At 37.7% G+C, this 14,192-nt stretch overlaps 1 protein-coding gene across 5 annotated transcripts in view; it reads left to right on the forward strand.

Moving 5' to 3' along the window:
* Positions 1–6,456: 6,456 nt before the first annotated feature.
* The window catches only part of usp2a (ubiquitin specific peptidase 2a), a 58,344-nt gene continuing 50,608 nt past the window's right edge, over positions 6,457–14,192 (forward strand). For 2 of the 5 annotated variants that reach the window (XM_029445953.1, XM_029445957.1), the window contains exons 1-2: positions 8,188–8,248; positions 8,955–9,110. The gene's annotated coding sequence lies outside the window, so the exon portion shown is untranslated. Of the gene's footprint in view, positions 6,648–7,122; positions 7,219–8,187; positions 8,305–8,954; positions 9,111–14,192 lie in introns of those variants that run through there. The other 3 variants (XM_029445954.1, XM_029445956.1, XM_029445955.1) reach the window with 3 other exon arrangements.

Below are 14,192 nucleotides of genomic sequence, written 5' to 3' on the forward strand. Positions count from 1 at the left end.
AAGGTGCTTTGTGGCTTCCTTTCTTATATGCTTTAGCATGGAGTACATTGAACCATCCTTTACCAAAGAAAATTAGATTATTTCATCCCACAAATCCTTGTGGCAGCAACAATGAAAGTGATGGCAGACCCACGTCAATAACATCCGCTTTCACATAATTAAGTAGCCTAACGTAAGTGAAGTCGGATTCTCAGAGCACCACAGTGGTCTTTTCCTATGTCCTAGCGAATTCTTTCCTCGACCTAATAACATTTCCTTTTGATGTCAAAGAAAAGTGGAATAGGACGTAATTTCTTTGACTATTCAACCGCAACCCAAGTATCTCTGGGTGTGAGAGTAAAAATGATCTACATTCCAACTTTCACATATGGTCATGAGCTTTGCGGACTGAAAGAATGAGTCACAGATCCAAGCAGCAGAAATAAGTTTCCTTCATAGGGTGGCTTTGCTCATCGTTAGAGATCACCAGTTTCGGATGTTAACATCCCATTGAATAGCCGTTATCAGTTGTTATCACTGACATTCAAATGGTTGAGACAGGGCAACATGGATTAATATTTTTAATTAAAACAAAACAACTTGTTTTAGGTTCAGGCAACAAAGCTACTGGTAATGTTTAGGAAAAGGTCATGGTTTGGGGTATAATAATTACGTTATGTAACACACCTTAAAATGAGTCATGTTGAGCTTTGGTTTCACACGGGACATCAACAGCAAGCTCCCGGGTGCAAGTCCTGTGTTTATTGACCCATCCATCCACCCCGACCTCCTCCCAACACAGACTTTCTTGCTCTTTATACTACTTTACCTGACTTCCTTGCTCCCGTCATAGTTAACTATGGCCACTAGAGGTCGGTGTCGTCTTGTATTCGTATCGTGATCAACCATGTGAATAGATGATAACGGCCTTCTAAGTCTTCCAGTAGGTGGAGCAATGATGAATGACGCTGATGACCACTGATAACGCCCATCCAATGGGCTGATAGCATCCAAATCAGGTTTAGCAATAGGGTGAGGAGCTCAGGCATTCGGAGCCAGTTGAGATGGTTCAGGTATCTGATCAGGATGCCTCTCGGGCTCCTGGGGTAGACCCAGAACACGTTGGATAGATTATATATCTCATCTGGCTAGGGTACGCCTCATGATTCCCCAGGAAGAGCTGGAAAACATTGCTGGGGAAGGGATGTCTGGAATACCTTGCTTGCCTGCTGCCACTACGAACCGTCGGAGAAGTGGCAGAATATGGATGGATGGATGGATGTTTCCTTTATCACTGACCAAGCTCTGTGTTTCTTATCACAAAAGCCATACTGTATGCTCAAACTTGTATTCTCACACATGCCTACACGGGATATCACAAAGCAGCTGTTGTGTCATGTTATGTGTTTGGTTTCATTGTGGCTCTGCCATTACAGTAGCCTCACTAGATGACTTTTGTCTTTCATGTGGAATGAAGTGAAACATGAACACAAACAATAGGGTTCAGAGCACATTCTGCATAGGAGCAGTATGAAGGCATAACTTCTTTATTTAGTTATACCCTTATCCAGATCATGTTAATTAATTTGATCACATTCTAGGGAGTAAGACAAGGTTGAGAGTTTGTCATTAGTTTTTTGTTCATGGTCAATGAACCAATGTGTTTGTATTTGCCGATTTTGCACACATGGCTAATTTGGCTATATGATTTCATTAGGTTTTGCTTTAATCCTATTTTATATTATTATACTTTTAAGAATATATCACAATGCTCCAATTTCTTATGTAAGTCATATCATTTCATTTCCCCCTTTAGATACTTGGATGTGATCTTGTTTTATGAACCGTTTAAAAGCTTAATCAATGCACTTTCTTTACAGTGTATTAATAATTTCTCAGAATATAATCAATTAATTATCCTCACTGATTGTAGTGTAGTGCAGTGCATGTGTATGTACCTTTGAACTGCATACATCGTTGTGTCATCTGCTACACATTAGTCTACATTTCACTCCATCCTGCACATAATCACTTTCACCAAAGATAGCTCATGAGGGTATTATTATTATAATGTGGAATATATACAGTATGTATTGATTTTATCATCCAGCATCCACCTTGTGTAAAAGGAGCATTGATGTGTGATGTTTGGTGCAATTGATTTTTCCTATAGCAAGCAGCTTAGCAAAGTAGGGGATTCCTGACAGTGCACAATGTTATGGCTATGTACACGGCTGATATGTCAAGCCACTAAATTAAATATTCACATTTCGTGTTTGGTCTGAACTCTCAGTTCAACCACTGTTGATAGGAAACTCCCTTCAGTGTGATTTAGTGTTTTTACCAAGGTGTTTACCCTCCAAATGTATCAATATCTCAAGTATGTAAATGCTACAATATTTCCCTCCTTACTATTATAATTTGTTTAATTTATAACGCTACTGTTATACTTGAATATTAGAAGGTGTGATCTATGACTAAGGAGTCTGTGTGCTGGTGCAATGCAGTGTGAGATTTGTTTGAAGTGATAACATGTGACATGTAGTTGTTTGCAGAGTGGGTGATTTATTTGGAATGCATGTTATTATTTGATTTTATGTGTTTGTGAGGAAACTGGTCACTATATCTGCGTATGAAATAATGAACTTGATGGAAGGCCAAGAAGAATATTTGAAGTGTTTATGTAAATTCATTGTTTACCTGTTGAATTCATGCAGATTCAGTTTCTTTTAAAGAAATTTTATTTTATTTTAGATTTTAAGTACTTCTCTGTAACATTAGAGATTCATGACTAATAAAGCAACAATCAAAGTAAAAGTTAGGTAAAAATCCTTAGTTATTATTTGTTAAGAGTTTAACAAAAACTCAAGTTATCTGCTTTATCATGACACTGTGGTTCTGGTTTAATCACATTTGATTGACAGTGGCCTGGCAGCATAAAAATACGACCCCAAATGTCGTCACATTTTGAATCAAATTCTAATATGGTACACATTATTTTAAATGATGTTTTCCTTACTGCAGACCCGCCCATTCAAACCAGTTCCAAGAGCTCGGACAAAACAAAAATACAGAAACATTTCATGACAAGAAAACAAATGTGTTGCTTTGGGAGAAAATGTTGTCTTTATTTCATTTCATTTTTAAAAAACAACATTTGAACTTTTATTAGAAAAAACTTTTTTGTTATTATAACATAAGCCATCAGGGAACATAGTAGAGATACAATGTTAAAAGTAGAGTTATTTATTTCATGACAGAAATATGTATAAAGAAGAAAAAATAACATAAATAACTTGCATATGCACCCAAGATTGCAATATTAAATAGTTTAAATAAATGAATCTTTTTGTTTTTTATTTCATTTTATGAATGTAAAATGTGGCTATAATATTGAAAAAACTGAATGACATACTTTTCATTGTTGGAGAAATTAGGATTGATTAATATTAATATTGTGTTTTTAAAGTAACATTTCCTGACCAAAATATGTTGTAAAAATCCAACTGAAACGCAGCCCAACAACACTGTCACATGTACCCACTGAATAAACAAATAATCTAGTGTTTCCACGATGTAGTTTCAGAAGGAGCAGTTGTCTTCTATATATAGGCTATATTAATACATTTACAAATAATGAAATGTTGTGTTTATGTAGGATGATCTCAGTCACAGTTAGGAGCTGATTGAGAAAACAGGTCTGCAGGACCTTTTAAAGGAAAATTACAACACCCTTTAACACCAATTGCACTGTGTAGGATTTATTTAGTCACTTTGTTGTTTTGTGCTGCATTACTCTGACCGACTGAACCATCAGCAGTAAACTTTTGGTATCAGTCCCACAGACTCATACTGTGAGGTCTTCTAGAGCTGCCTTTTATTTGTTGAGACATTGATCAGTAGCAGAATGCAGTACTACCACTGCACATGTTGTGACTTTAGTTTGAGTAAGAAGTGACTTGCTTGTTGTTAAACTCTAGATTTCAATATAACTCTTATTGCTTTCACCACTTTCATACATAATCCAGAGATGAATATGACATTTGAAGAAATATGGTACTTTCACATTTTGATAAATACACTGTTGTGCTTTATTGTTGTGAATTAAATGAGAAGATCAATTCTACCCTCATACTTGTACACTAAAATAAGATACAGCCAGGGGACGATTAGCTTAGCTTAGCATAAAGACTGGAAATCGGGGGAAACAGCTAGCCTGGCTTTGTCTGAAGATAACAAAATCTGCGTACCAGACCATCTAAAGATCACTAATAAACATGTTCTATCTTGTTTGTATAATCCATATAAAAACATACTGTAAGTGTTAAACGGCAGGTTGCAGTTTAACGGGGGGAGTATGTGCTGGATGTGACTCTCAGGCAGGTGCACTTTCTGGACTCTCCGCTTTCAATACATTTTTCATAAAACCACAATTTGTCATTTATACTCTCAGTCATGAGCTTTAGAAGTGCACATAGGTGGATCTGTTACTTTCGGGCTGAGCCAGGCAAGCGGTTTTCATCTTTTTTCAAGTTGTTTCTGCTAAGATAAGCAAAGCTAACCAGCTGCTGTCTGTAGATACATATTTAGCGTACATACAGTACATAAGAGTGTGGTATAATCGTATCATCTAACTCACTGCCAGACAGCGAATAAGCATTTTTCCAAAACTTTTGAACTGTTTCTTCAAAGGAGTCATTGGAGGTGTCAAAAGGCATTCTTCAAAATGTTTAGGAAATCATTAATTGAAGTAGTCAAAATACTTCCTGAGGAGTAATTGAGGATGGATTTGCCCTTTGAATGTAATCAGATCCAACCCATTTATTCACTCTCTACTCCTCAAAACAGTCTGTTCATGTTGTAAGAACAAATATAATTGATACATTGAAAAGCTGTATCATTCCTTTAGTTGGTTAAATACTCACACATAATGCTAGACATCTGGCAGCTTCAGGACAGCACATCCTGTTTGAATGGAGACCTGTGGAACTAAATACCTACTTGCTATTATGGATGTATCAGTAAATACAATGTTTGAGTAAGCGTCTGCCTCTAAAAGTAGTGCACCAGAGCTCACGTGGCTCTCAAAAGACAATATTTGTCTTTAATTACAGTGTTATAGATTTTGGTTGGACTAAATCTGACCAGGTTTTCTCCTTGCTCAGCCTTATACAGTGTACCAGTATTTAAGATAATCACTCACTCTATTATGTAACACAGGACTGTTCATAATATGTGGCAATAAAAGCATTATTAAGTTTTGTAGAAACCTATATGAAGCATTAAATGGAACAAAATGAGTAATCTTTCTCTCAGAAACTCTGTCATTGGGTGGTAATAAATGGCAGTCTCCATTCTCAGTGTGTGACACCTTGTTTAATTCACAGCAGCAGCCTTGGAGCCATGTCAGGGGTCCGGATGTGTTTTACAGATGGTTATACTGCAGTAAGATTTTATGACTCATTCAAATTGATGCAGACACTTGCACACTCCAGCATGATTGACTACTTGAGTGCTGAAATATTGGAATATTTAAAAGAAACAATGATACATGGTGTATTAGTAGACCTTCTTTAATATTTGACCCAAACAACTATTAATGCAGCACATGTATTCTTATAACAAACTTGAGTATTGCTGAGTAATTAAAAGAACACAGTTACATAGTTGCAGTGCATTAAAGCATATAAAATTAAGTTAATATGACAATTTATGTATTTAACATCAATTTTCTTTCAGAGTTTTTGAATGATTAGATAGTCTTTTATTATGTGTTCTAAAAATGGGTTTGTGTATAAGATTTAAGCAGCAATTAAGCCAATGTAAAACAATAGTAACTGCACTCTGATGGCAATTCATTATTCCATATTACCTATTTATTTTTATTCAGCCAACTTACTTAAATCCATTAGTATCAATTTGGTTCATATACTACTTTAAAAAAAGTATAGCAATACTTTCCTAGGGTTTGTAAACCATTAAACAGAAAAAGTAATCACAATTTCATCTGTATTTGAACACAGCAGATCATCAATATTCAAATATTTGGTTACAGTTCCAGCTGCATTCACAATCCGAATAAAGCTTATGGTTAAAAAATTACTGAAGGTGACTGCAGTTCTTCTGTAGACATTGATGTTTCTCACCAAGTACATGTACACAAGCATTCTTTGTTGGTAGTATTTACTACTGGAAATACCTGAGCAGTCCTTATGGTGGTTCTTAGACCCACAACCATACACCTGAAGTGAAAATGAATTATCTTTATTGGAAAACAAATCCTCATCTTTCCCATAACATATAAAAGCAGCATTTGTTCAATGAAATACATTTCTGATGTTTACGTTCGTCACCATGGTGACGGTGTAGGAGGCAGGTCACTGCGCTTGCTGGTGACGTTCACAGAGAGGCATGAACCAATTAGAAATGAGCTGTTACCGGACCGACGTCACCGTTAAAGCTAACAGAACCGTTACTTGGTTGCTGAAAAACCCTACAACTGCAAGGGGATAGAAGATATGGCTGAATACCAGCGTAGTCTTGATTTAAATTTTACCATGACGGTGTAGTCCTCCATCCAACATTACCAACACAGCAACTAAAGTAATGGTCTAAAAAGCAACACAAACCAGCCATAAAGATACTTTTGGATCGGGATGGTCTGTGAGGTGAGTGAATGCCGTTTGGTACCTCATACACCACCATAACCCAGATAGGTACTGTTCTCTGCTATGGACTGAAGCATAAGAAGTCATCCTGCAACTGTCAATGTTAGGGCTGCGTTACTTGTCAGATTTAAATATAAAACGTACCTTCTCAAACACCATTAAACCCATAAAGGAAGTCACAATGTGCCAACAAAACTGCGAAATAGCTCTATATTTCAGTACCATTTCAAGTTTTAAGACGGGTGACGTTAGCTAAGTACGTTCTACATAAAGTGCCCTACGCTGTGTTATGGGGGAAGAATAACAGCTAAACCAACTCCAAAAGTTTACATTTTAAAGGACCAAGCTACCGCAATTTACAGTGAAATGTGTATAGTTTGCTTAATGAGCAGTGCCACAACGTGCTTAACGTACACACTCGGAGCGGTGCTCTTAACACACTGGCGTAACACCGCTGCTGTCTGTGCTGTACAGATAAGGTACACTTTTTTACTTGAGTTAGCTAGCTAAATAAGCTAGTTAGCCGATGCGGGACGTTCACCGAGGTTACGCGAACGAAGTAACCATGCAGGTTAGTTTATAAGCGTTGTATTTACTTTGTATGTCGCTACCTCTCAGTCAAAGGACTTACAAGGGGGAGTTTTCGCCATGGTTTTTGCTGATACAATATGCTCTCCGCCCCCTTCAATAGCATACTCTGTCAAACCTGCCCCGCTTCCATTACCGAGCAACGCTCTTGAGTCAGAGTGGTTATCTAATCACGTGTGGAATAACGTTATCTCCATAGATTATGAGGAATGTTTAAAAAACATTTGCCTCAAATTAGTCTTTTCAGAACAATATATACAAACGGCCACACTGCAGTGCTGCGAGTGTGGCTTCTGTTCCAGTGTCGTCCCATCTCCTCCCAGTCACATGTAATGCTATACCCCTCACGGAGACCGTCCACCACAGTACTACGTCTGTCTTTTTCCATCGTCTTACACACATACGTCAACTGCTTTCCTTTGCTAGAAAATAATTAATTTGGTAGTTCACTGGTTATGTATGTTTTCATACATCAGTTTTGCAACTATATGTTATATACGTGTGGCCAGAGACAAGGCATTTATTTTTGACTTATATGTAGAAGACATAATATCAAGCTGAATAACAGTTATTACCATAGGAATTGGAATTGATGACAAATGTCACTTTGATGGATTACATTTCCAAGAAACTGACAACCAACAAATGACTCAATGTGGCAGTTTGGGGTGTATACAGATATGCCTTTTGCTATGCTTTGGCACTATTACTGAAGGAATGCAAAATGATTCATAATCCAGAGAGGTTTGCCACTCATTTAAGATTTTAATTTCTGTGAAAACATCTGCTGTAGTTTGCTGGACTTGATGCTTATGCTCGTCATTTAAGAGCAATTTGGAATGCCACTGAGTGTAGAGGGACCTGTAGAGGTCATAGACGTCTGCTATATTTACCAGTCCTGTAACTTGATCTGTGGTATTCTGGATCGCTGTGTTCATACTATCCTCTAACACTCTGGAGCCACAGCCTCCCAAGTAGCACCCCACTGCTTTTTGTCGCTCAGAACAACAAGGGTGAGCCTCTTACGAACCAACTTAACTGCCACTCTTCCTCCCTTTTCTTCTTTTAGGTACCTGCTTGTCAGTTGAATGCATGTTGTGTGGGCTGTTTGCTCAGCTGTATGGTCCATCTTCCTGAGGAGACAATGATAGAGGACAGGGATAGCGTTTCAGAAAGTTCTCGTTTTTTCTACCATGAGTTGAAGAGCTGTGAACAGCTATTCGGGTAGTGCATGCCACCAGTTGATATGTGTGATGTTTGCATTGAATAGTAAAAATGTATAAAGTAGTAGGTTGTGATGGCGAAATATGTACTTGCCACATAATGAAGCTGTACAACATGGAGGCAACCTATCAACTTTATCTTTACCCGAGCTTTATAATTGAGCAACTTTTCCGGATTTGATAATAGGTGCTGATGCAATAGGTGTATCATCAATCTTTAATCGTTGGACATGAAATCCGAAGAATGTGTTTACCGGCGGTCTGTAAAGTCACTTCATGTTGAACATGAGTGCTGTCCTATAGGCAACATTTGCTGTCCTCAAGCAGGGGTTTTCTGTCCAACTAGATAGTTTGATCGCATATGATATTTTATGTATTTGTAAAAGAAATTCCCCAGTCAACAAAAAAAGATAAAACATTTTCAATGTTACTTGTTCACTGTTTTGCCCTCTGTGTTGACTGGTATGTTATGTAACATGTCTGTGTGTTTCCACAGGAGTGATCAGTGTCAGAAAGCCTGTGTGTGTGTGTGTGTGTGTGTGTGTGTGTGTGTGTGCGTGTGTGTACACTACGGGGTGGCAACAGTACGATGAGCTGCCCAGGAGCCATCACAGTCTGCGGGGACTGACACACACCGCTGCTAATACGGCAGGTAATTACTTAACACACATGTGCTTTTACACACACTCACACAGAAGCTGTCCAAGTCAGAAAAAGTTAGAAACACTCATTATGTTTTATTATCTTATCAATGACTCATAGAAATTACTAAATTGGAAAGTTAATGCTGCACCTCAGTTTACAACATTACTGCCATATATACATTTAGACTATGACTTAGAATATGGCATTGAAATTACAGCTTTACAGCGCTAAAAGGTTTTAATGATGCCAATATCAATCGGAAAACATTATCCAACAGTTTTGTTTGTACACACGCATTATTAACACGTATCCACTGCATTAGACTCCAAAACTGCCTTTCAGTGCATCTTACTAGTGATAGTTAAAGACCAATTAAAGAGAAGGCCAGAGAAAACAAATGAGTTTGAAGGGTTTTTCATGATGTGTGCTGGTTTGGCTTCTCTGAGGCTGTTTGAGAGCCAGAGAAGCAACACAACTGGTGTAATGTGTGATATATGTTTAGTTTTTGTTCAAAGCCTCACTGCAGAGTTCTGAACCAGCTGGGGATGTGTTCTGAAGCAGGTGAACAAAGCATCACAATAGGATAAGTGTGCTTAACCGTATAGAGCTAGACTGATAGATCGGCCCGATAGATACTTCAGCTGGTATTAGCTTATTGCCAGTGGTGGAAAGTAGCCGAGTGTATTTACTTAAGTACTGTACTCAAGCACAATTTTGGAGAACTTGTACTTTTATCCATTTTATATTACTTTATACTTCTACTCCGGTAAATTCCAGAGGGAAATATTGTCAATTTTACTCTACTACGTTTAATTGACAGCCGGAATTATTAGTAACCTTTCAGATTAATATTTGACATAAAACACATATGAAGTTTATAAAATGTAACGTTAAACATTAAAGATTAAACCAGTGTTTCCCAGTCTTTTTTACTTGTGTCCTCTTACATAAACACATTGTGTAGTTGTGGCTCCTTGTTGTGTTTCACATGTCTATGAGTTGTTGACAGTTCCACCAAAGAAATTAAATTTCTGCTTCAATAACTGTTCAAATGATCCAATACTTCACTAAAAATCTAACGTCCTATAAATAAAAACAGATGTGTGTATCAGAACTTAGTTTCTTCTTATTTCCTCTCCCGTAAATCATCTCACAACCCCCCTCAACTTTATCTGTTGACCCTTTGGAGGGCTCGACCTCTAGAATTTTCGATACTTTCACAGTATTTATACAGCACTTTGACCTGCTTTAACAATATGGGACCTTTAAGTACATTTTGCTGCTGATACTTTTGTAATTTTACTGTAGTTTTTACATATGCAGGTATTTTACTTGTAATAAAGTATTTTGCATTGCTTTATTTTGATACTTTTCTTAAAGCTTGGTATAGGTAACATTGGAGAAGCCGGCAACAGTAATCTAGGTTTTTTACCTCAACCGTCCAAATAATCCAACCAAAAAACCCAGCCCAATATTGCCAACTCTTTTGCAATGAAAGTAACTAGCAGCACTAGCTCCAAAATGTGCTAAATCTAGCGAGAAAGTAGGCAAGTTGGCAACACTGATAACACGTCCCTCAAGGACTCTCTCAAAATGATCATAATGAACGTAAACAGTGAACATGGCCGTTGTTAATACTCACAGCTGTGGAAGACAGATAGGCAGACAGACGATAGGCAGACAGGCAGGCAGGTCGGCTTATTACAGTCCTGCGACAGCCACAGATACCAGATTTTTTTTTTTTTGTCAGACCATTTGATTTATTCATTGCTTTCGGCAGGTAAGGGGAATTTCAACAAATATAAAAATGTTGGTTGAGGTCATTTAGAAACAGTGTCTATTACACAGTTTGTCCCACAGGATCCTTTGACAAATTGATTTTGCAAATATAAAATGTAAGCATCAACAAAAAACAGTTACTACATATACCTGGCAACAATTCATAAAATAAACAAACAGCAACAAAAAAACAATAATTTATTGATAACACATAATAATTTTTCCACCAAGAAATGTAGTTCTTCAGCGACATTTAGCAGCGTGGTTGCCAAGCAACCCACAGACGCATTGGAAAGCACGATGAATGATTGGGGAGATTATTAACATTTATCTGGATATCATCATTAGTTGTGCTTTTGTTGAAGTTGGTTGAATCACGTCAGCACTTTTTGCTGGTCCAGGGGTGTTTGTGTCTGGACAGCTCTGTAGTATAACTATAACTAAGTTATTAGAATCATACATGGACCGACCATCAGCAGCTATTATGCTCACTATAACTACAGAGAAGTGAACATAATAGGCTACAGATAAAACATGTAAGCTAGCTAAAGTAACATCGTTAACTCACCATAGACGGTTGGTGTAGTTTGTCTGCTTTGGTGGATTTTAATGTTATTTCTCCAGGAAGTGATGGGACACTGTGTTCCCTGCAGCTTAAACACAAATCCCTGTTTGCTCTTTGTGACTTTCTTCCTCTTCTTCTTCTCTTGGTTCTATGTTACTTTATATTATTAGGTAAATAATTGTATCTTCCTCCTCTACCCTGTCCATCTTCCAACCACATATCACTTATGCTGCTGCCTATTTTGGCCAGGACTCTCTTGAAAAAGAGATTTTTAATCTCAATGAGACATATCCTTGTAAAATAAAGGTTATAAATAAATAAATCACAATAAGTTACTAATTGTGATATAGTGATACTATTATAATGTGGTCACAGCTGTGTTTGTAGAGTATTTTACAATGGGTTTGAACACGACCCAGCCAATCATAGTCAAGGACCGGAACTATCCGTTTCACAAGAATTTCATAAGCTTTAATCACTAGTTGCTTTAAACCAGTTGAATCTAATGCCTATCACTCAGCATCGTTCAGTGGAATGGCAGAGATTGATAGGTGTTAAAAAAAAATAGCATCTCGTTCACCAAATGATTAGCTCAATGAATAATGAAGTATGGCAGTCAGCTGCATAGACCAGAGCATCAATCAGTGTAGCCTGTGGATTGAGTCATCTCTGAGGTCACTGCTGCTTTTATAGTTTTTATAACACGTGAGTCACCAACAGATGGTTGGAATGATAAATGCTAATTGGCTGCTTCAATCCAGGTTTTCATATGATAGAAACATGGTTGTGTAGTGAAAAGTTGTAATGAGAGGTAATGAGGTATTTGTAGAAAATGGTTGATTATGAAACAAAACTTTATTTATTATTTTTTAACTTTATTAAAAAAACCTTAATAAAGTATGTTGATGGATAATGAAAGGTAACAGAGCTTCTATAGTCAGAACCCCATAGCTCTTGAAGGCACTACTGAAGGGGCATGGACAAGCAAAAGCATTGATATTTAATCTCTTCCATCACACAATGTTTAGAAGCCAGATGTTTTTATTGCCACTTGTGTGCCAGCACTATGCATTCTTTCTAGTTCAATTCCTTTTTTATACGTATATAGTTGTACATACTTTATTATTTTGTACATAAATGTACTTACAAACTGGCTGTGTTTAATTTAAAGTGTTGCTACTTGTATAACTGGTAGCTAGCAAAGGCTGGAGAAGGTCCAACTATGGCCTTGTTAGAAGTAGTCAAGCCTAGTTTTAATATGAAACACTTGCACTAGTGATAATGGCAGAAGGGAGGCAGGCGTCAGTGTGGCCCTCACAGACATCAGCAGTCTCTTATCCGCTTACATTTCAGGGTATATATAGCCTCCTGTAAGACCAAGCCAAACCCAGCACTGCTCAGAGACCCCCGAATAGCCACTATGTTGATTTCTAACATTGTCCATTATGAGAACACTATGTCTACATTGTGTTAGATTGTTTGTGTTTACTCATACTGCTACAGCTGTTTTGGTTTATATTGTGGTGATGCTAACAATAGAATGTCCGATGGATTGTTAAGGGTCGGGGTGCTTTCACACCTAACCTGTTTGGTAAGGTTAAATTAAACTCAGGTCTGTTGGGTTGGTTAGTACGATTTATTTGGGCTGGTGGAAAAGCTGTCAATCAAACTCTGTGCAGACAAAAAACAACCGAACAGAGACCGCTTGAAAAGGTGAGTCTGGTCTTTCAAGTGGACTCTGGTGCGGCTTGTTTGTGGTGTGAATGCAAACCAAGCAACCACAGGATTTTATGATTGCAGATCTGTGAATTTAGCAAGATTTAAAAGCAAACAAATTGTGAAATCTGATCAGGAAGCAATCTTTTAATTGATCTGTATTAGGTCATGTATATAACTTATTTATGCAAATCACTTGGTTAGCCCCAAATCATTACTGGCTCTACCTGTCAATATTCATAATGTGCAGTTAATGAGTCTAATAATAATACTAATAAAGCTTATAATCAGTTATTTATTTGTGAGCTTTTTGGGACGCCAAAGAACATACATTGACAAATCAGAAGCATTAAAGTGCTGTATAAACTTCTGTCAGTTACCAGAATTCGATTTCCCCACGTGCGTCATTATGATGCAGGATAACGTCACCAAAACTGTCCAATCAACGAGTTTCTGTAAAACTTCATCTTTACTCCTCTTACCTCATTTGTAAAGAGTTAGTGTGAGCAGGATCCTAATTACCCAAACTACAGGTGTGAAAGCACCATCAGAGGGAACAATGGTGCCGTCGTTTCCCTAGGGAGAGAGCGGTGGCGCCCGACGAGACGGAAGCAATGGTGCCCTTGACGTGGCGCACCTCTTGAAATTTCCACCGAGCGCTGCGCTCAAACTTTAAATTATTTAAACTTTGACCTTGATTGGCGCTGACCTTTCAAAGCGCAACCAATGAGATAACAGCTGTATGAAACGGCACAAGCAAGCAGGGAAGGTAACCATAGAAAGAAAACTAACTAGCTGCCTTCACCGCAAGGTGAGCGCAGAGAACCTTTCCTATCATGAAGGAAGCTTAATGCTCATGTTATTCATTGGTGGCAGCTTAAAGCTGCACTAATCAATATGTGTCAGTGACAAACCAGTTGAGAGGTATCGCCCAACTCTTCAGTTCCCCACAGTTCTACAGTGATAATGTTACTTATGTCGTATTTCCACTGCATGGCAGGCTCTACTCAACTTGCTCCTTTTTTAATT

This window comes from Cottoperca gobio, chromosome 13 (genome assembly GCF_900634415.1).
Source record: "Cottoperca gobio chromosome 13, fCotGob3.1, whole genome shotgun sequence".
Taxonomy (NCBI): domain Eukaryota; kingdom Metazoa; phylum Chordata; class Actinopteri; order Perciformes; family Bovichtidae; genus Cottoperca; species Cottoperca gobio.